General features: G+C 42.4%; 1 protein-coding gene across 9 annotated transcripts in view; it reads right to left on the reverse strand.

Annotated features, from left to right (window-relative positions):
• Positions 1-23,737, reverse strand: part of ERG (ETS transcription factor ERG) — a 281,869-nt gene that overhangs the window by 226,524 nt on the left and 31,608 nt on the right. The window contains exon 1 of one of the 9 annotated variants that reach the window (XM_063659913.1): positions 14,547-14,569. The exons of the other annotated variants lie outside the window; for them this stretch is intronic. The gene's annotated coding sequence lies outside the window, so the exon portion shown is untranslated. Of the gene's footprint in view, positions 1-14,546; positions 14,570-23,737 lie in introns of those variants that run through there. 9 annotated transcript variants of the gene reach the window in all.

Below are 23,737 nucleotides of genomic sequence, written 5' to 3' on the forward strand. Positions count from 1 at the left end.
TGCCTGTAGTCCCAGCTACTCCTGAGAGGCTGAGGCAAGAGAATGGCATGAACCTGGGAGGCGGAGCTTGCAGTGAGCCGACATCGCGCCACGCCACTGCACTCTAGCCTGGGTGACAGAGCCAGACTCCGTCTCAAAAAAAAAAAATACAAAGGTAAACAAAGACAATTATGAGTTGATATATATGCATCTTAAATTCAATTTTAAAAAGAAAATTATGAGTTGATAAATCAAGATAAGCATTGATACAATTAAAGAGATAATGGTAATGATTAACTTTAGAAATCATTACTAAAACAAAGCAGAACTAAAGAACTAGGTAACAGTAACCTGAGAGCTGGAAGTAGGGGAGCAGAGTCAGAGGGCCTTGGATCGTTTGGAAAGTGGGTAGAAACAATGCTTGATATCAGACTTTGTTAGGTGAGGGATAATTAGACAATTGTAAGAAGACTCTAACCAGACTAAAATTAGAGTGTATAACATTCCCAAAACAGTAGACTGGGATAGGCAGCATAAATAAATTTGATAAAGTCAGGAAAAATGAAAGTCACAAAATAAGTTGACAGTAACAACTACAAATATATTTTGTATATATTGTAATTTACACAATATATAAATTAATCTCACTTGTCAAAACATAAATATTCTCATCCTGGATGATTTTTAAAAATCCAGTTATACTCTGTTTATGAGAGATGTATCTAAACCATAAATAAACAGAAAAGTTTAATATACATTTACTGAAAAAGATATACCTGACATAACATACCAAAAAAGAAGTTCAGCTATCAACAAAAAGAAAGCTGGAATAGCCACTTTACTATCAGGACAAGTTAGACTTTAGGATAAAATTATTTATTAGGGATAAAGATGAGCAATGCTTGGTAATAAGGAGCAATAATTCATCAAGAAGATATAAAACTCCAGAAGCTGTGGGCACCAAACAACAGAGCCTCAAAATACATATGCAAAAATCAACAGAATTATGAACAGAAATAGAAAATCCTTCATTATAGAGAGAGGTTGTCGCTCTCACCTAAACAGCTAGATTGAGTAGACAAGCAATTAGTACAATGATTCTCAGAGGATGCTTTGTGAGACTTCACCTGTTGCCTGACATTTAGTGGCCAGGACCTAAAGCTGAAGATTTGGAGGTGTCTGCGACCCCACATTCTGAAGACAGATATGTATGAATCACTAGGGGACTCAGGCTTATAAAGAGGTGGCTGAAGTGGCCCTAGCCAGTTTTTATAAAAGGCCAAGGACTGTCTTAGTCCATTCCTGCTGCTGTAACAAAATATCTTAGACTGGGTAATTTATAAACAACAAAAAAATATTTCTCACAGTTCCAGAGGCTGGGAAGTCCAAGATCAAGGTGCCAGCAGATTCAGTGTCTGGTGAGGGCCCATTCCTTATAGATGGACCATTCTGAGTCTCCTCACAGGGCAGAAGGGGGAAAAAAAAAAAAGGCCAAACTTGAACTTGCTCCCTCAATCTCTTTATTAAGGGCACTAATCCTATTTATGAGGGTGGAGCCCTCATGCCCTAATCACCTCCCAAAGATCCCACCTTCCTAATAGCATCACCTTCAGGGTTAAGTTGCAGCATATGAATTTTGGAAGGACACATACATTCAAACAGCAGGGACAGTCAAGGGTGTGTTTCCTATGGATGGGATGTGAGAAGCAATGAGGCTTGAACCAAGTGTCTTCCTGATACGACATGGGCTTGGGAATCAGCAAAGGCTTCCTGCCAAGCAGGAGCCACCAGGGTAAGCTGAAGGGCCCAGAGGAAATCAGGCCAAATGAGTTTTCCACTCAAGGGAAACCCATAGGACGGCCTGATCCACTCACACATGGACCACCACCCAGTGGGCCTTGGAAGGACAGTGTCAGACACAGGCAGAAACAGCCAAGCTTCTACCACAGAAGCAGTCAGACAATTTCTTTCACCCTCTATGCGCCCCACATACAGGGTCACCAGAACCAGTGGGATGGGAGCAAAGGGGTGGGTACAAATAATGGAACAGACCTCACCCTCTAGATTCCCATGGCCCATCCCCCATGCCTTGGGAGGCAGTTTAGGGAGGAAGTAGAATCATGTAAGATCTTCCATGGGTTTTAAAATTGTATATATTTATTGAAAGTATACAACAGGATGTTTTGAAATACTCATCTGGATATACATAGACACAGCACAATGATTACTACATAGTGATACTACAGTCAAACAGATTAACATACCCATCATCTCACATTGTCAGTGTCTTTGTTGGGGACAGGGGGATGGTAAAAGAACCTACAATCCATATAAGAGATTTTATTAGACCAGATCAGTTAAAGGAGATTGGAAAGCTCTTGAATCTACTCCAGATAGTAACAAGGGATGTAAAAGAGAGATCTGTCCAAACGTGGATGAAGGCAAAGGGGAGGAAAATTTGTTGAATGCACCACTTATACAAAGATCTGAAAACACAACGATCCAGCTAGATCTAGCAGGCATTAAGAGAACCTGAACCAAACTGAAAATACATACTATTTTCACACCCATGTGGAAGATTTCTAAAAACGACATAGTAAATCCCAAAGAAAGTATCCACAAATTTCAAAGAATGAAGATCCACACAACATGCTCCCTCACCACAATAACTCAACATTGGAAAAAAACAAAGGTATCTCAAAAAAAAAAGACACAAACTCAAAAAAATAAAAATAATTATGAGACAATCAAAGAAAATTATGAAATAATTAGAACTAAACCACCACAAAAATCAGTATGTGAACTCAATCTACTTGTATTCATATGGATAATCTTAACAACATAACCTTGAATGAAAAAGCCACTTGCAGAAGGATATGTATAGAATAACACCACATGTGCAAAATTATAAACATATTTATAGAATACACATGTGTGCAGGTGCACATGCGTACATGTGAAATCTGTGCTGTATACAGGCAAAGAGAAAGCAGAGTCGCGTGAACAGGAAGAAAACACACCCATTTCTGGATACCAAATGGAAGAGGAAGAGACTGGGCAAGAAAAGGATGCAAATGAATCATGCACTCTGTTTGTAAGTTGTGTTTCTTCAAAAAGACTCAGAAGACGATACAACCAAGCATTAGCGTGTATTGAACTTGGTCAAAGGCTTTTTTTGTTTTATTATGACTGGACTTTTGTATATTTCAAATAAATAGAATTAAAGGAGAAAAGTTACTTAAATGCTCCAAGCCATTTTTAACACGGCTTCTGCTCCTCTGAGCACCAGCTCCAGCTGGTGCCTTTAGAGTGGCGAGAGATGAGAGGTCACGAGGGAAGGATGGAGGGAGATTCAGGTTCACAGGTTCTTTGCAATTTAACATAGCAACACTGCAATCACTATTCAAACACACAGCAAGTAATGGATGGCACTTACTATGCTCTTCGGTTTCTTCCACTGCCCCTGTGCAAAGTAAAGCTTCCCAGAAAACAGTAAGAACTAAAATGTTTTCCTGAAACAATGCTAGATTCCTAAAAGCAATACCCAAGCTTGAGCCATAATGGGTTCAAGGGTGGTGGATGAAACACATCTTCAAGGGTACTGTTAGTTCACCGCCATGCGGGCTTCTATGCAAATGGCAACATTCACCCTCCAAGAAAGTAAAGAGCCCAGCATCAGTCTCCCTCTTCCACAGATCAACTGGGCCCACATCCATCCACTTCTCTGCATTCAGCTCTTTCATTAGTAAACCTGATAGTAGTAGTCCGCATGCGTGTGTGTGTGTGTGTGTGTGTGTGTGTGTAGCAAGAGGGGCTTGGATTCCTCAAAGTCTCAATGAAAACTCAGTGTACACTGAAGCAGGGGAGATTGAACTGCAATTGTACCAGTGCTTAAGGACAATGAATGTTTGATCTGAGCAATCATTTTGTGCTGTGGTGTGAGAAAGGAAGCCTACGGAATAATACCCCTCCTTCCTGTGACCACACGGGCTGGACTGTGCATCTTGGCCACCTCTAACGCAATGCAACACCAACCCACGCTGTGTCTCTCTCTGTCCTTGGCGAGGTCCTACACACGATGCAAGGAACTGCTTCACCGCACTGGCCAAGGACAACAAGAATAGGCTTGAGGGGAGATTGAAAAAGAGGAATTGTTTCACACAGAGGAGAAAAGAAGTTTTAGATTAAAAGGGCCCTCATCACTTCCCATGTGCTCTCACCATAACTGCCTTGGAGGGAAGCAATCCCTGCTATCCACAAACCAGCAGGACTGGCAGAAGGTGGAACACAGAGGTAATCTCTTCCAGGGGCTCAGACCCAACACAAGGGCTTCACCCTTGACTCAATTCTTCTCCTCGTGCCACGCACCCAAACCCTATGCAGAATAATACGCATGCCCCTGTCACCACCCACCTCCCCACCTCCACTGCAACGTCCCTGGTCCAGGCCACCGTCACCCCTCAACTGGATTATTATGTTAGCTTCCCATGTTCCCTGCTTCAAACCTTGAAACCACTGTCCACAAGGCAACCAGCAAGATCTCATGAAAACATCCATCAGATCACATCACTCCCACTGCTCACAACCCGCCAATGCTGGGCTTCCCATCACACAGACCCACAGCCCTTAGGGGGCCTGGCAGCACCCTTTCATCACGTGGCCCCTCTTTCTGTGACCTCATCTCCACTCCTCCCCTCTCTCCATCTGGCCGCCCTGGCCTCCCTGCCGCTCCTCAAGCTCAGAAGGCAACTGGCAAGGCACTGGCTGTTCCATGTGTCTGGAATGTTCTTCCCCAGATAGCTCCCGGCTCCCCCTTTACCTCCCACAGGCCCTCACTCCAATGTCAGTCTTTCCATGACTGTCACTCTATAAAATCCTAACCCCCAACATTCTCCATTTGCTGCCTCTGCCTGATTTTTCTCTTCTTAGCATTTATTTCCATCACAGCAGGCCTTTGCTCATTTGTCTTATTTTCAGTCTGTCTCTTGCCCGAGGATGGGGACATTCATCTGTTTGGCTCCCCGCTGCATCCTCAGCACCCAGGACAGGGGTGAGCATGGAGTGGGCAGGCAATAGGTGCTTGTTAATGGAATTCTAAAAGTAAATGACAAAAGAGAAGGGAGGTGAAGGCAGATCTTTGTTTTCTGGTTTATAAACTCAGTGCTGGGCAGGAGGAAAAAAAGCGGAGGGTTCATGTGAAGCTCCTTTCCTGAGTCAACATGGTGATTTAAAATAAACTAAATTTAGTTGGAGACCTTTTAAATCATTTTTCTCAAGTCAGTTATATGTGCTCTAGCTCATAAATAGGAGGAAGAATGTGGGTGACATTCCCAAGACTGCAGCAAATGTCGGCCAAGTGAAAAACACACAGAATGTCCTGAAGATCCAGCGACGTCCTGAATGTGACGCGTTCCAGTTCACAAAAGAGGAGTCACAAAACGTTTACAAACCTTTACCATTCCATTGAAATGGACCTTAACATTTTCCTCGAAAATAGCTTTCTAAAATTGTTACTGGTTTACATTAATTTTACCTTTCTTCTTTTTTTCCCTTTTTCTTTCTTATTTTAGAAATAAAGTAATAGGATTAGCTTTTTGATTAAAGCATATTAATAAAATTTTGACATTTTATTTGATTTTAAAACATGTTCCAGTTTCCATCATTATAGTGGGTCCTGTACGCCATGTTTATTTTTTGAAAGGCTAAAATTATGTGTGATGAACAAATTTATTTTATATCAAGGGCATCTGTATATATTAAATCCTAAATATGTCTTGAAAAATACCCCCTCACCTTTCTCTATCCTGCATTTTATCTGAAGCATTATAAGTCTTCATGAAAAACAGAGGAAAAAATGAAACACAGTAACTAACTAGGAACCATTAGAATTATTTTCTTTGACATTTCCTTTTTTTTTTTTTTTTTTTTTTGAGACAGAGTCTCGCTCTGTCACGCAGGGTGGAGTGCAGTGGTGCAATCTCGGCTCACTGCAACCTCCGCCTCCTGGGTTCAAGCGATTCTCCTGCCTCAGCCTCCCAAGTAGCTGGGACTACAGGCGCCTGCCACCATGCCTGGCTAATTTTGTATTTTTAGTAGAGATGGGGTTTCACCGCGTTAGCCAGAATGGTCTCAATCTCCTGACCTCGTGATCCACCCACCTTGGACTCCCAAAGTGCTGGGATTACAGGCACGAGCCACCACGCCCGGCCCTTTCTTTGACATTTCTAAGCAGCAGATATTTGCAAACCATGTTAACGATTTGTAGATGTATATTACTAACAGGCAGGGCCCATTGAAATCCTAACTCTACTCCATTTGTTTGCTGATTCTTATCAGTTTAAACAAAATGTTCATCCTTAAACTACGTTTTAAGCACATACTTGGATCAGTATAGGAGGAATGTGTTCATCTGAGAAAGCAGTGAATGGACATCATAAACTTAGTCAAGGCTGTTTAGTAAAGTCACAAATAGACCAAGCAGTTTCACTGCTGTGAGTTTCAAAAAAGAAATCACTGATCTTTAGTCAGACATAGTTTTCTGAATGAAAGTTAGCACAAGCGGCCCCTTTCCAGTCTACAGTTGACATGTGTCTTCTAAGTGACTAGACTATGAAACCTCTAACACTCTCATCAGAGAGTTAATTCAGAGCTAGTCACTAAAGCATGCCCCCTGACCACATTGTAACTAGTGTGAAAAGCAGTCCTTATAGAATCATGACGTTCTTTTCCTTTGTTTGCAGTAGGTTGTTCATCATTTTCATGAGAACATGAGGGCCCTCTCCCAAATAGCTCAGTCCCCAAAATGCATACATCAGCAAATGACAGCAGGTAACACCTGCAGACTGGTGCTCGCCGCTCACTGTGAAGGCAAGCAGGCTTCTGCCTGTTTTTTCCCCCTCTTCCTCCTCCAATCCATTCCAATCAACACCAGTGACAGTGGACAGACTGCTGTCCGGGTAAGAGTGAGGGGGACAGAGGGCCTGAAGTTGCTCCATTCGTCCTCATCACAATGGGTAAAGAAGGGACTTCATGTCCATGTGCAGTTAGCTTCCAAAAGACAAGGAAAACTCCCACCTAGAAGGGGACCCCACCCACACCAACCACAGGCTGGGTCCCCCTCCTCAGCCAGCCCCTGCCCAGGTCCTGCTGACCAAGCCTCCTCAGGACACAAGGTCAGTTCAGGACTTCAGTGGCCTCATCCCTTGCATCTCACCCTCTGAGTTAAAGTCTTTCAGAAATACAGCACCATGGGCTTCTAGAGCTGCATGGAACCCTGGAGATCATCCCACTCCACTCATTGAACAGCGGGGGAAGCCAAGGCTCAGCAAACAGAGGAGATTCTTCCCTCAGGCTTCGTAAGCAATGGAAGGGCACCAGCTAAAAGCTAAGCGCTTTGACTCAGAGCCAAAGACCAGGGACCTTTCTAGCATCTTCCTCCCTCCCCATAACTTGTATGTAGGAGAAACAGTTGTTTCCATGAGCCCATAGAAGGAATGTGATGTCAAAGTATGGGAGAACGTTGGATAGCATTAATGTCTAGTCAATACACATCCTCCCCTTGTTCTTACAATGAATCCCAGTGTTGCTCAGGGCCACAATATCTTCAGGCACAAATTATGTTCCCAGGCTTCCTTATAAGATGTGGCCATGAGAGGGAGTTGTGGCCTAGGAGATGTATGTAGACATCTACTCTGGGTTTCTGGGAAATCCTACCCTGCTCTTCCTCTTAGGGACACCCTCCTACCTCTTTCATCCTTGGGACCACGCAGATGTAACCACCTGCAAAGTTTGCAGGCAGTGGCTAGAAGGGGACTGGGATGGGGATGAATGGCTTCCTTGAGCAGCCACCCTGAGACTATGCAGATGAAACTACCTGCAAAGGTGGCAGGCAGTGGCTAGAAGGGGACTGGGTTGGGGATGAATGGCTTCCTTGAGCCCTGGACTGGTCCATGATTGCTCAAGTCCAGGCCTCTCCTTAGGCAAGACAAACACACATGTGGGGAGGAAGGCCAATTTATCTGATCGGTGAGTTGGGAAGAAAAGATACAGCATGGTCAGCGTGGCCTCAGCAGAGGGTCCCTCCTTTGGGGAAATATCCTGTCCCAAGGCCAAGGTATTATTCTGGTCGGCCATTGAATGAGATTCCTAGGACAGGCTCTCCCTCTGGGGGAAGCCCAAGATTGTCCGGCTCTACTCAGCACAAATGCATAAGTGTGTGTCAGAGGTGAAGTATCAGCAGTTTTAGGTATTTAATTATTATTAAGGCAAAGATTACATCACTGCCTGAGATACCCAAATCCCATCCCTAGCAGTTTCCTAACAACTGATCTCATAATAATAACAATCTTATTATTAAAAGGCCAGTGCAAATTGATTCTTAGAGACACTATTATTCAGTACAACAAGAATCAGAAAGTCATCATAAAACCATGGATGTCCAGTTAATTCCTCACCTTACTAAAGCAAATAAACTGCCTTTAGAATTAAACTGGCAATACCAGTGCTGCCCTCAAAACTCACTGCTGCCTCACCAATAGATAAAATGTCAGATGAGATGATATAAAATAAATTGGGAGATGCAGAATTACCTCACTGAATAAAATGGTTATCTGAACAAAATGTTATGTGAACTGACTTGTCATGGAGCTTAAAATTTCTTGAGTCCCATTCCCTTAGGTGAAGGCGGGAAGGCATCTCAAAAAATGCAAGCATGGGGCTTTGAAAAAATCTTCGAGTAAAGGAGGCAATAAAGCACAAAGGGTAGAATCATGAGCTTTCTTCAGTTCAGAGTTAGTTCTGGTTCTGGCTCTGACATGTACTAGTTTTGTGACCTTTTTCTAATCAGTAGACACCATCTCAGAGGTAGCCAAAAAGATTTTGAGATGAAGTCTGTAAAGCATCTAGTATGTAGAAGCATAGAATAAATGATAGCTAACGATTATTAGAGTGATTATTATTTAGAGTGTCTGGCAGTGGTGTGCTGACAAAAGGGTTTTTGAAAAATCATTTGTTTGGGGAGGAAGCCCTGGTTTGTACTGACTGCCAATTTCCATGGTGTGAACACTCCCATTACGGTCAACTTCAAGCTACCAATGGGATGTCACTGAATGCAGAGCTGAGAAGAGATGTGTACAGTCGGCTCTCAGGAGCTGCCAAGAGACAGCAACAGCTTCTCTCTGGTTCAGGCACTGCAGTCACACCTATTGACATGGTTTGGTTCTGTGTCCCCACCCAAATCTCATCTCAATTTGTAATCCCCACGTGTCAAGGGAGGGACCTATAAACCCCACGTGTCAAGAAAGGGAGGTGATTAGATCATGGGGGCAGTTCCCCCATGCTGTTCTCTTGATAGTGACTGAGTTCTCATGAGATAAGATGATTTTACGTGTTTGACAGTTCCTCCTTCACACACTCTCCTCTCTCCTGCCGCCTTGTGAAGAAGGTGCCTGCTTCCCCTTCCACCATGATTGTAAGTTCCCTGAGGCCTCCCCAGCCATGCATAGCTGTGAGTCAATTAAACCTCTTTCCTTTATAAATTACATAGTCTTGGGTATTTCTTTATAGGAGCATGAGAATGGACTAATATACCCGTCTTGATCATTGGGATTCCTGTGTGTATGGCAAAGCACCTAGTGAATGAATGATTTATGAATGATGTGTTACTATTAACACACAAAGCTATTTTTGTCTCAATAATTTTGCATACCTTTGAACTGAGACTCAGAAGAAAATGTTTTCATGAATAAGAATAGATAAGAGGGACATTAGAGCATGGACTGTTGCCTATACTTGACCGTGAACACCGAGACAGTGCCTTCCCAACACCTAGCACTATTCCAGGTATAAGGTATATGGTCTGTAAATGACTTCTGGGTTGGACTGGATTGGTTTGGATTGGATTGGATTGGACTGGATTGGGTTGGATTGGATTGGATTGGATTGGATTGGATTGGATTGGACTGGACTGGATTGGATTGGATTGGATTGGATTGGATTGGACTGGACTGGACAAGGATGCAGAAAGAAACTGACCATAAATCTACTCAGAAAACACTCAACCTCTAAGAGGCAGGGAAGTCTACCCTCCCCCACCTCATTTTCATCCTAAGCATCACCTGGAGGAAATGTCCTCCAAGTCCCATGGTGGAAACCATCTAAGATGCCCCTTCGTCCATGGGGCTTGCTCTTTATTTTAAATACAGTTCAGTTTTGATTGCTGAAATTTTCTTGGAGCCAAAGGATTCCAACAATGCTACTACTCAGAACATCAAGAAATTCCCTGGAGATTCCCAAAGTAAATAATGTGATATAACTCTTACCTACAATTAATCTATGCATGAAAATATATTGAGGGATATGGCATCTTCTAAAATTACCTGACTGAATTTCTAGCAGAGAGACCTACGGAGTTACATCATATGCTGCCTCTCCAAACCCAACCTCTGAATGACCTCCACGAAGGGATAACATAATAATGTGGCTGTGTCTTGGTAAATGTCATTTATTCCCTCATGAATTTTGACAGAGATGACATCAAGTTTCTTCCAATTCTAAGATTTGATGGCACCATAAATATGACTTCAATTTTTAACAATTTAATGAAAAAATCCTTCTGGAAAGAGCTGCTCATGGGGAAACACACCTCAGGCATGAGGCACATTTTCTTTTCCAGCCCTTCCTCCAACCATAACAGATCCAAAATGGACTTCCAGGAGGATCCTGAAATGAGCCCATGTGTTCAGCCTCTCCCATAACCACATGGAAAGGGCAGGCGGATGACCTGCCCGAGGTTGGGAATTCTCCACACACTAAAGTCCACGACTGACATTTAGGAGAACATTTTGTTTAATAAATTCAAAATGTTCTTTAAAATTCTATCCATGCTTTCATTGTCAAGGGTCTTAATGGATGCGTTTAAAGTATAAATAAATATAGTAGGTATTCTGCTTGCTTAACCTTTCTTCCTCACCCCTTCATCTCTTCATATAACATTCACTGAACATGAAACAGGACAAGTCCTGAACTCATTTCTATTCCAAGTACTGACTCGAGTCACGGGCAAGGTTTCTATTTCATTTAGATGGTACAAAGATGTCCTGCTGTTTTTGCACCATACCCATCCCATTGTTGATATTTGATATGTCATGTTCATATCTGTTGTCTTTGTTTCCCAAAGGGTTTGTTTAGAGTCCACTGCTGAAGAAGAACTAAATGGAATCTGTCTCCGGGCAGGAAGGTAGGGAAGGCCTTTGTTTTACCCCACAGTGGCACCGACCCAGACAACAGAGGACAGAGGGAAGAGACCCCAGGCAGGACAAGTCCAGCCTGGAGCAGCACCTGGCAGAACAAGGCTTAAAAAAATGAATGAGGGATAGGCCCAAGCCCACACGTGTTGTGGGGTACCATTTACAACTTTGCCCACTTGACAATGGAAGTGGGGAGAGTAGAGCCTTCCAGACCATCAGTAATAGGATCAGAAAGTAGAAGAGTCCGGAAAAGCAAGACTAAGCCAGAATAATCTGGAAGAACGCAGCCCCAGTGAGAAGTTGACAGCCAAGCAAGGAGCAAGACCATCCTGTTAAGAGGCACTGAGTGGTGAAAACAGCCTTGTCACGAAACAGGGCAGATGATCATCTCAGAACGAACAGGTGCATTCAGGAAAGATAAAAATGGAAAGAGGAAGATCAGGATCATTAATTGGTAAAACAATGCTGCCCCTAAAATGACAACTGACAAGGATAAAATGGCACAGAGTGAGAATCACAAAGTAACTTAGAGCAGATTGACTCTAACAGACCTTTTCTGGACCCAAAAGCAAAAGGTTTGGTTGGTGACATCTTAAGACACCATAGCTATAAGGTCCCTAAGTAGACAAGAGCAGGCAAGCTCTCTCATTTGGCGGGGAGGTAGGGGGGAACAACTTTAAAACAGAACTTAACAAAATGGCTAATACTAACTCCTTGAGAATATGATTCTTCTAGAGAAAGGCAATGGTTTGTAGGTAACATAGCCATTCTGTCAATAGCATCAGCAACAGCACTGCCTCCTTTACAACATGGACCTCTCAGCATCACCCTCTATGGGGCAGGAGACAGTGAGCAGAGGTTAGTCACATCCACGTGGGTTCTAGCTCCCCTCTACCACTCACTAGCAGCATGACATTGCTCAAGTCACAACTTTGTGCCTCTGATTCATCAACTATCAAATGAGAATAAAATTAGACTTACCCACCAAGGTTGCTAGGAAAACTAAGCATTAAAGGGCAGAACCCAGTTCTGAAAATTTAGCAAGTGCTCAATAAGTCAAAGTTAGTCCCTGGATAAGGACCTAAAACATTAAGTAGATGCAATTCAACCAGGGTCATGCAAAGCCAGGTTCAGTGGGAAGACCACTGGGTCTGTCAGACACCTCACATTAAGCCAACAGTCATTGTGACCTACCACCATCCACTTCCCTGACTTCTCCAAGATGGTGTCAATGACACACTCTACCTGTAGACCGAGTTCCTTCCCCATGCTCCAGCCAGTCCAGATACTAAGCTGAATGTACTTCAGAGCTTCAGCTTCATAAGTCGATGGAGTCTAGAATTATAGCCCACACACCTGGTATCCAGAGAGCCAGAGAAGAGCCTTGGGCATGTATTTCTCCAAGACATGGGATGTGTTTCTCTGAGATATTTCCTCATCCTTCTCCTCTCTATTCCTCTTGCTCCCTCCCCTGTTTCTTCCCTCCTGCTCCCCTATTTAATCTCACTGTGATCCTAGCCTGCTTCACTCTCTGGCCTTGCAGCTAATTAAAACTGTGGCCCTTAGTTGTTTATTTAAAGACCCCAAAAAAATGGCACAGGAGATCTAGCAATCATAAAAGCATCACTTTTCTGAGATTCTAACAGGGATAGCTCAGGAGGCCCTGCACAATGTATTGGTGAATCTACTGTATTTCAGCCTACCTTGCCTGACACTGTTTATAGGGCCAGAATTTATTACCAGCCTGATGGCTTCATAAATTAGCTAGTCAGCTATTGCCACACCTCAGTATATTGTCACATCTGTGAATTTATGGCATTGTGGCTTAATGTAGCATCATTGTCATCACTTTCCAGTACCTGGAGCATTCATTTTATCCTGGAAGATAATTCATCATGGTTATTACGAGAGTACCAACATAAACAAAAGAGGAAGAAAACATGTAGTTATGGTCTAATTGCCTGAATCAATCCCAGAAGAAAAGAAGATACTTGACAAAGTCTGCAGTCTTTGAATGAATTTTGAATGTGCTTAGTGTTATTCAGACTCGAAATGCTTTGCACACTTGAATGGGAAAGTATGCAGTGAAAATCCCGTTGAAACACCACAGAAAGCCAGCCAAACTAAAGTGCTGCACTTGGTCGGAATATCTGGGCTCTGACTCCTCCGTAAATCAACATTTAAAGTGTTAGATACAGAGAGTCCATAAATCATTATTGCATTTCTTCAGCATAAGCTAGTGCCTTCAGCAAGTGTCTTCTGCTGTTTGGCTCTTTGTTCTGATCTGGTTTGATATGGCTGGTGTGGGTTTGGTTTGGTTCGTTTTGGGGGATGAAGAGGTTATGCAACAGAAAAGCAATGACTTATTCTTTCGCTCTTGCTCACATCTCCAAGGACTAAAAACAATGCCAGTTCAACCCTCCTACTCATGTATGACGGCCAAACCTGACTTCTGGCTTCTAACTGCAAAATCCCCAGCACACTCTGCAGGCTCGCAGCCAGCTCGTCTGCTTAGGAAGGAGCAATAGTGTAATTTGAACATGACCAATAAAAAAGAGCAATGGTCTTATTTACTTTTACAGGTTACATTGTCTCACAGGTAAGGAATGGAATTTTTTAATACATTTAAAAATAGAGATTCCTAACCAATAAAATATCCCCATCACCAAGATTTTAAGGATGCCATGAGTAGCTGGTATTATCAATGACATTTGTGTAGTGGGAAAAGCATGGATTTTGGAGAAAGAAAGATGCAGGCCTAAACGTGGACTCTATCATTCACTATTACCCAAGGACAGGCTTTCTCTCCACCAGGCTAAATCAAGTTTCCCAGTACACAAGTGTGGTGGGGAGCAGAGTGGTTCTGCAGCAGCAGGCTGGTAAATTTAGTCCTAAAACAAGACAGGTCTAAAAATCTTGGAAAGTAGAATCTGTTTGGAAGCTCCTTCTAGACATTCTGTCAAGCACAGCCTTGTTCAGTAAGAAGGACCTTAGACATACTTTACTCATGGCTTCCCAGAAAGAAAGTTAAGGATGATGCCATCAGTTTTCAGCATTTATTGAGAGAACTCAAACTACTGGAGGATTTCGAAGATGCTTATTGAGTATCCAAGTAAGATGTCAAGTAAAATTTTGGATACAGGAATTTGAGTGTGAAGGGAAGCCCAGGAATGCAACTATTTGGGAGTCATCGGTATAGGTGGGATTGGAAGCCATGGGACAGGATGAGATCACTTAGGAAGCAACAGACTAACCCCCTCCTGTGATAAACAAATTCCAGCAGATTAGTGTAGATTATTGTCCCCAACTCTTATGTCCTACCTCCTTTCATGCAGCTCCACATGTCATCTTGTGACTTGTGCTTGCGTGGCAGTAGAGAGCGCACTTTCCTCTCCAGGAACCTTGGGCTTGGCCAGGTGTCTTGCTTTGACCAGTAAAAGTGAGCAAAAGTGAAAGTGTGTCCATTCCAGGTGGCAACTTGAAGAGGAATCATGCATTTCTGCTTGCCCCTTGCCATCTCCCCGCTGCCATGAGAAGAGCATGCCTCAGAGAGCTGCTGTCCCTTCAACCTGGGACCCAGAATAAAAGACACAGGGACCTCCATTAGGCCCAGCTGAGTCCGACAGAGCTCCAGGGACCTGAAGTCCTCTGAGTGAGAAACAAGTGGTTGCTGTTATAAATTACTGAGACTTTTGGAGGCCATCATTTGCTACTGCATCAAAAGCTGACTAATACAAAAATAAAACCCATCTCCTCTGGCAGATCCCTCCAGAAAGGAGGGTTAGTCTCCCTCATAGATATCAGGCCACCAAGCCTAAGAGAGTTCCAGAGAGCTATGCAAGTTCAGCCCAAGGCAATACACAAAAATGCTCCGAGTTTACCACTGGAATTTCCAGAGTCTACTTAGATGCTCCCCTGAGTCCCCACTCATGCCTTTCCAGCAATGAAAACCTGCTCTGAAGAAAAAATGGCTGACATCGAGATGACTCTGAGTACACAAGGCTGGGAAGTTACAGGAGACAGAGGCTCTCTCGGATCTCCAGGTAAACACACGTAGCTGCTCAGGAAGACAGCCTGATCCAGGAGCCTGCAGGAGCCTGAGTCCTACCCAGATGGCCAGGTGCAGCCCCAGCTTTCCCAGGACATGGGAGGAAAGGTGACCACGTGCTGTCAGATAGCAGCTCAGGCACCGCTGTGCAGTGCACAACCACACAGGCCTTCATTCAGCAGGGGACTAGATTTGCACTCTTTTTAGCCAAATGTGGGCCTTCTCATGCTCCACGTGTAAATGTAACTCACCCAACAGAGCCCCTCTTGCTTTCCGGGCCAAGTCAGTGGAGAGGACTGAAGGCCGGCTCATAGCTAGGAAAGCAGGGCTCTGCCGCGCCGAGGGAATGGGTCCCAGGTCTCTTTCAACATCAGTAGGTAACACACACACTCACAGCACACACCACACACCACACACACTACATGCTCATACATATCACACCACACACACATATACACCCCACACATGACATACACACCACACCATACACATACGTGCCACACACACATGCTCATACATACCACACACACCACACACACACCACATGTCACATACACACCATACCACACACATACACACCACACACACATGCTCATATGTACCACACACACCACACACAATCACACACACACCCCGCATGTCACATACACACCATATCACACACATACACATCACATGTCACATACACACCACATATTACATACACACCATACCACACACATACACACCACACACACCACATGCTCATAAATACCACACCACACACACCACATACTCATACCACACCACACACATACCACACACACATGCTCATACATACCACACACACCACACACACATCACATACACACCATACCACACACACACACAATCACATATACACCACACATACACACCACGTGCTCATACATTCCACACACCCACACCACACATACCACATGATCATATATAGCACACACACCATACACACACCACATGCTCAGCCATACCACACCACACACACATCACATACACACCACATCACACACACACACATCATGCACACACACACATCACACACACACATTACATACACACCACACACACACAAAGCATGCACACACCACACACACACAAAGCATGCACACACCACACACACCACATACACACAAGACCACACACACACATATATCATACATAAACCCCACATACACACCACACACATTACATATGCACCATATATTCACACGCACATCATGCACACTCACCACACACATCACATATACATGCCACACACACACACCACATCACATACACACACTAAATACACACCACATCCTCATAAATAACACACACACATCACACACATACACACACCATGCATACACACCACAGAGCACACACATACCCCACACACATATCACATACTCAACACTCCACCCACACACCACACACCACATACACACCATACACACACACTGCACACACCATACACATACACATACACATAAAATTTGCATGAAATAAACATAAAGGAAATGAACACCAAGATTCATTTCTCTTGCCCTGCATATTGGATTGAAACATGGAGCAGACTGGCCAAATTTAAGATTTTTATAATTTACCTCTGAAATCTTCATCAAATTCAAAACACAATTTCACTTTTTGCCCCATCCAGCAGTGCTGGGGGTTTTGCCACTGGAATAACAGAGTATATTTTCCAGTCACACCATACAACAGAGCTCATGTGTATGTTAGTTTGTTGCAGGCGTCCTGGTAGCAAAGCATGAAGTTCTAGACTCAGAATGAGTTCCTCCCTCCAGAAATGAAGCACCTAAGTTGCTCAGCACTGACAGCAAACATGTAAGTAAGGCAAAGGTTGCCACCGGCGCAGCAGGGGTTGAACTTAAAATGAATCTGTGCATGTGGGCCCCTTGCCTTTCACCCATGGGGAGCATCATTCCATAAATAAACAAGGCAATACCTAACAGTCAGCGATTAGATTTCTTCAAGGCCATCTCTGCAATTTCTTTGATGAAACAAAATTGAAGTTCATAATTTCCTCCCAAGCAAATGTTTTACAATAATTTTTTTAAAGATCCCAGAGTTACAGTAATCACGTATCAAATGAGAACATTCTTGAGATGTTTTTCATTTGGAATAGTGAAATTATTTATTAAAGCATCTCGGCCTTCACCCTTCAGGCTATATGTGAAGCCTTCAAGAAAAGCTCCTCGTGAGCCCAGCCACATGACTTGGCAGTCCCCACTCCTACTTTCTACATCATCCCCGGCCATGCTCCACCACCCATCTCATGGTCCAGCCTCGGCAAAGCCCTGGCTGTGTCCACAATGCACCAAGCACCTGGCTGCATGCTCTGGCATACGCCACTTAAACTCTCCTCCCTGGGAACATCACATACTGGGGCCTGTCGGGGGTGGGTGGGGGGCAACGGGAGGGAGAGCATTAGGACAAACACCTAATGCATGCAGGGCTTAAAACCCAGATGACGGGGTGATAGGTGCAGCAAACCACCATGGCACATGTATACCTGTGTAACAAACCTGCACATTCTGCACATGTATCCCAGAACTTAAAGTAAAATAAAAAATAAAAAAACTCTCCTCCCTACTCATCCCGGCGAACTCCTGCCTGTCCCTTAGACACAGTTCACGCACCAGCTCTGCTGTGAGACACCCCTTCTGTGGTCTCCATAGAGCTCCTGTCCACCTCCGTTCACAGTGTAGGGCTGGGAAAAAGGTTCTGTGATGGGACCACCTGGGTTTGAATCTCAGCACCACTCACTGGCTATATGACCTTCGACACTTAACCTTCCTGCGTCTCAATGTTCTCGTCTGTAAAACTGGGATAACATAAGCACTCACTTGATGCAAATGTGGTAGGGAATAGATATTTTAATAAATGTAAAGCACCTAGAATAATACTTGGAACATCATAGCCCTCATCACAATGTATTAAAGTTTTCTGTTTATGTGGCTATCTCCCCCACTAGACTATAAGCATTTTAAAAAGAATATTCCTTATTATTTTAATATCCCCAGTATTTAGCAAATAACCTGGCACATAGAAAATTTTTTTTCAGAATGTTGAATGAACAAATAAATGTATGAAATTAAAAATATATATTAATATTAAATTCCTGTTATCCTGTCCCAAAAGACAATGTGCTGTCATCACTGCTTGAGGAAGAAGTACATTATTTCACACATCAACCCACCTTCATCCTTTGAGAATTTTTTTCAGAGCAGAAATAGACTCTATCCAAACCATATGGCATAAAGCTGTAGCTTTTAAAGATAAAGGTACTCTTCAAAAAAGTGCTGACTCATTTCATCCTTATACACAGAATACTCATCTTCAGCATTACAAGCTTGTGATGGAAGAATACAAAATTTTAAAAATATATAAATTCACCTCTTAGAGGTAAAGGTTTGAAGAACAGAGTTATTTGGTCTACTTGCACCATTAGTTTGTTTTCTTTAATTTTACTTTAAATTCTGGGAAACACGTGCAGAACATGCAGGTTTGTTAAACAGGTATTAATTGTACCATTAGTTTTTAAGGATCCTTGATCTTTAAAATGCTACCCACTTGGCCTCCTCTTTTATTCATAGCCTTGTTCTCCAGGAAAGAGGCTGAAACATCCCTTAAGGGAACATTTTCTGTCAAGGTGCTAGACCAGGAGTGTGAAGTAGTGAGCCTTAAATTGCAGGAAGTCACAACAGCAGAAGGCAGACGCTCCTCAAACTTGAACACAGAGCCTGGTGCTGCTTCCAAGAAGTCCCAAGCCAGCCTGACCTCTGACAGTTGATCTCAGGATCTCAACCTATGTTCATTTTCACATCAAGACTTTATTTTTGAACAGGTTCCAGGATACAACACCAGCTTTTTTATTGAAGGCAAAGAATTCTCAATTACTTAGATACTTACTAATTAATATGATTGGCGATATGGTGCATATTTAGAATAATCTGAGATAAAACTCATTGAAGCAGCTTTAAAAAGCCCATTATAATAAAAATAATACTTGAAGCTCTTTTTTTTTTTTTTTTTGAGACCAAGCCTCACTCTGTTGCCCAGGCTGGAGTGCAGTGGCGTGATCTCAGCTCACTACGACCTCTGCCTCCCTGTTCAAACGATTCTCTTGCCTCAAACTCCTGAGTAGCTGGGCCTACAGGCGCCCGCTACCATGCCCGGCTAATTTTTGTAGTTTTAGTAGAGACAGGGTTTCACTATGTTGGCCAGGCTGGTCTCGAACTCCTGACCTCAGGTGATCCAGTCACCTTGGTCTCCCAAAGTGCTGGGATTACAGGCGTGAGCCACCGTGTTTGGCCAACACTCACTTTTCTTAAAATGTCACAATAATAATATTCAGTGTTGAAGGACTGAATTCTGAGCCACCTGCAAACCATAATATAGTCTGTAGCAGTGGTACTGAGTGTAATCCATAGACCAGTGCCATTTTGCAAAATGTTGACTGACCATGATGAGAGAAGCACAGAAAGTAAGAAGGGCTTGTAAAATTTTAGAGCAAGTTGACATCACTGTGACATCAGTATGAGCTCAGTGCTCTAGTTCCTCTAAATAAGGTGCAGACCACTTCAGACACTGCAGCATTACTCACATTTGGGCACTCATTGGTAGGGCCACATTACAACATGTGACCTTTTAAGGTCAGTTCATCAAGGATAAATCAAAGTATATGAAAATCTGAGAAAAGGGAAGCACTTATTTTCATAACTTATTTTCATGATCTGAGAAAAGGGAAGCACGTTATGAAAATAATTAAAATTTAATTAATTAAATGTTTTTAAAATTTATAGTTTAACATTACTGGCTAAATAAGGGAAGTCAAATTAGTATTATGTATTTATAACCTTGATTGATTGATTGATGGCCCCTTTTTGGTCAGAAAAACATATATCCTTTTTGAATGTGACAATCACAGTAACCAAATGATAACAAAGAAGTTGACATTGAAGAAATGAAAGTCAAAAAATTTTGTATTCATTTTACTTGAAAGTATAATCCCTCATATACAAATGTTTATAGTTTATGTAGCCATAAACTACAGTTTTGCAGCCATGATTGATAGCAAAGTGCTAAAAACACTGTATGTCATTTGAACAAATGTATTGGCAAACAAAACAATGAAACTATCAAAACTTGAGTAGCATTTACATAAAAAACATTTTTTAAATACCGAGAATAAAAAAAATTTGCAAAAAAGAGTATTATTAAAAAGACAACAAAAGTAGATGTTCAATATTTCATGTCTAAAAATGAATGTCTTAAGGCTTCCTGTAAAGCAGCACTTACATTACTAAAACTAAAAACAAACAAAATGAACAATCAAACAAAAATCATAAAATTGCCAAGACATTAATGTAAAGCTACATTAAAGAAGTCTACTTGGAAATGTTTGGTGAATCTGTGACCCAAAAAAAGGAAGCTTGAGTACCACTTTTTAATAATATCACAAATCAGTGTTTTTAAGAATGGGCTGATAGCATAGCTGTAATGACAGGAAAATACTGTGAAATCATTATTCAGATAAAAATGAAAATAAATCAACAACATGCTTCTTTTCTTCAGAAAGTCTTGCCAGGAGGAAAAAAAAATCAGCTGAACAACATGCTTAGTGATATAGTATATAAAAACTAATGCATTAAATTCAATGTTTTTACATTTATTATGTGATGTTATAGAAGATGAACATAAAGAACTGTAAAAGCATGCAAGGCATGATGGCTGTTATGGGGAAAGATTCTGACAAGAATGTTTGAAATGGGAAATGAACTCTTAGCGTTCTGGTAGGAAACGAGTTTTGTCCCATGTTTTTAAAGATGTGAATTAGACAGCCAGACTTTCTTATCTGTCTGACATCCTCAGTATTTGTAAATATCTTAATACTCCTATGCAAGAAAGGGATGTGGTAATTTTTTGATGTATATCTTTATATAACCATGCATAGAAGAGTCTGGGAATATACAAAACAAAATAATAAGAGTGGCTAACTCTAGAGAGAAATGACAAGGAGTTTTTTCTTCTTTTTTTTTTTTTTTTTTTTTTTTGAGACAGGGTCTTGCTCTGTCATCCAGGTCAGGTTGAAGTCTGGAGTGCAGTGGTGTAATCTTGGCTCACTGCAGCCCCAACCTCCTGGGCTCATACACTCCTCCCACCTCAGCCTCCTGAGTAGCTGGGGCTACAGGTGCATGCCACCACAGCTCGCTAACTGTTGTATATTTTTGTAGAGACAGGGTTTCTCGATGTTGCCCAGGCTAGTCTCAAATTCCTGAGCTCACGGAATCCACTCACCTCGGCCTCTCAGAGTGCTGGAATCAGAGGTGTGAGCCACCATACACAGCCTGCTTTTTCTTTATTTTGCTTCTCTGTATTTATAGTTGTTTTTCTACCCTGAATGCTGCCTATGTCATAAGAAACAAAGACTACAGAGTCATAAAAGGGTCACACAAGTTCAACCATTTAGAAAACATTGTCAAGAGCTTTGCCCATCTAAGGGACCACATGAGCATTAATGACTGATGGGCTCCATAGACTACCCAGATTGGCTAACACATCAATGAAAGACATGATGATCTAAGGACCGAGGGAGGGGTCAATCTAAAACACAAAATGTCCCTGCTCAATAGCCACCTGCACACCCACAGCTACTGCGTGGAGTAAAGAGAGAACTGGCTGCAGTCCCCCTCCTGGGAGAAACTGTGAAGCACAGCAGAGACCTGTTGTCTAGAACCTGGTGGCTCCCTCCCCACAGTGAGCATACCACACCCGCACTCTCATGCCCCCACTTCTCCCATGGAGCTTCCCTGCCCCTTCCCTCCACAAGCTACAAGCTCTCAGAATCACACCTTTCGTGCTCCAGAATCAGCAAGGCTCAGTTTGTGGTGGGCAACAAACAGACTAAATGTTCACACCATTTCTCATTAAACAATCCCTGTTCATGAGATCTGCATTAAAACTTTTTTCTCTTTTGTCAAGAGATAAAGCAGCAGTACACAGCTTTAGAGGACTAGGGCCTCCCCAGTAACCTTTCCTCCAAACCTTTCTAAACAAATTATCATTATCATTGGTGCTGTTATCACTATCACTAGTACTGTTAATGCCAAGAGATGACCTGTTTTAGGCAATAACATTTACCTTTCAATAGTAGAGTTTCCTGCACTGACTGTACTATTTACAGAGTCCTGCAGCCCCTGGACAAGGGGACACAAGGCTCCCAGCTGCCTGCTTGCAGAGTCCCCCTGTGGGAGGCAGTGAGATGGAAACACCTGGATGAGAGGCCAGGAGACATAAGCTCCTCCATCCCTGGTTCTGCCTTCAGGGAAGTAAACTAAGGCAGATTGCCCATTCTCTCTGCTCCTAAACCAGAGGCAATTTTAAGTGGCTTCCAGCATTGATACACTAGGTCTCTATGAAAAGTGCAAACCTTTCCACACTCAGTGGATTCTCATCACAACCAAAGCAGTAGGGCAGTGTATTAGTTAAAATCCATTTTAGTTGCAAGTGACAGAAGATAACATTGATTTTTTAAAAACAATGGTGGCTTAAAAACAAACAACCCAACTCAAAAATGGCAAAGGACATGAACACATTTCTCCAAAGACCATTCTATGGCCAATAAGCACACAGAAAAATACTCAACATTGATGAGATACCACTTCACACTCATGAGGATGGCCAGTAGAAAAAAAATATATCAAGTGTTGTTGAGGATATGGAGAAATTGGAACCCTTGTTCCATGCTGGTGGGAGCATGAAATAGTACAGCTGCTGTGGAAAACAGTATGACAGTTCTTAAAAGATTAAATATAGAATTCCCATGTGATCCAGCAATTATACTTCTGGGTATATACACAAAAGAATCAAAAGCAGGAATTCACACAGATACTTGTACATCAATGTTCATAACAGCATTAATCACAATAAACAAAATGTGGAAACAATCCATTCATGATCAACAGATGAACAGGTAAACAAAATGTGGTCTATACATACAATGGCATATTACTCAGCCTTAAAAAAGAAATGAAATTATAATCCATGCAACAAAATGGATGGCCCTTGAAAACATTATGCAAAGTGAAGTAAGTCAGTCACAAAAGAACAAATATCGTATGACTCCACTTACATGAGCTACCTAGAATAGGTAAGTTCACAGAGACAGAAAGGAGAATCCAGGTTACCAGGGGCTATGGAAAGGGGGAAGGGGGAATTAGTGTTCAACAGGTACAGAGTGTTTTGGGGGATGATGATTTTTAAAGTTCTGGAAATGATGTGGTGATGCTTGTACAATATTGCAAATGTGCTCGATACCCCTGAATTACATTCTTAAAAATAGATAAATGATAAAATTTATATTATGTATGTTTTACCACAGGAGTTTTGTTGATAATGGTGGCTTAAACCACAGGAAAACAAGCAGATAGGCCTGGTATGATTA

This window comes from Pongo pygmaeus, chromosome 22 (assembly GCF_028885625.2).
Source record: "Pongo pygmaeus isolate AG05252 chromosome 22, NHGRI_mPonPyg2-v2.0_pri, whole genome shotgun sequence".
In the NCBI taxonomy this organism is placed as follows: Eukaryota; Metazoa; Chordata; class Mammalia; order Primates; family Hominidae; genus Pongo; species Pongo pygmaeus.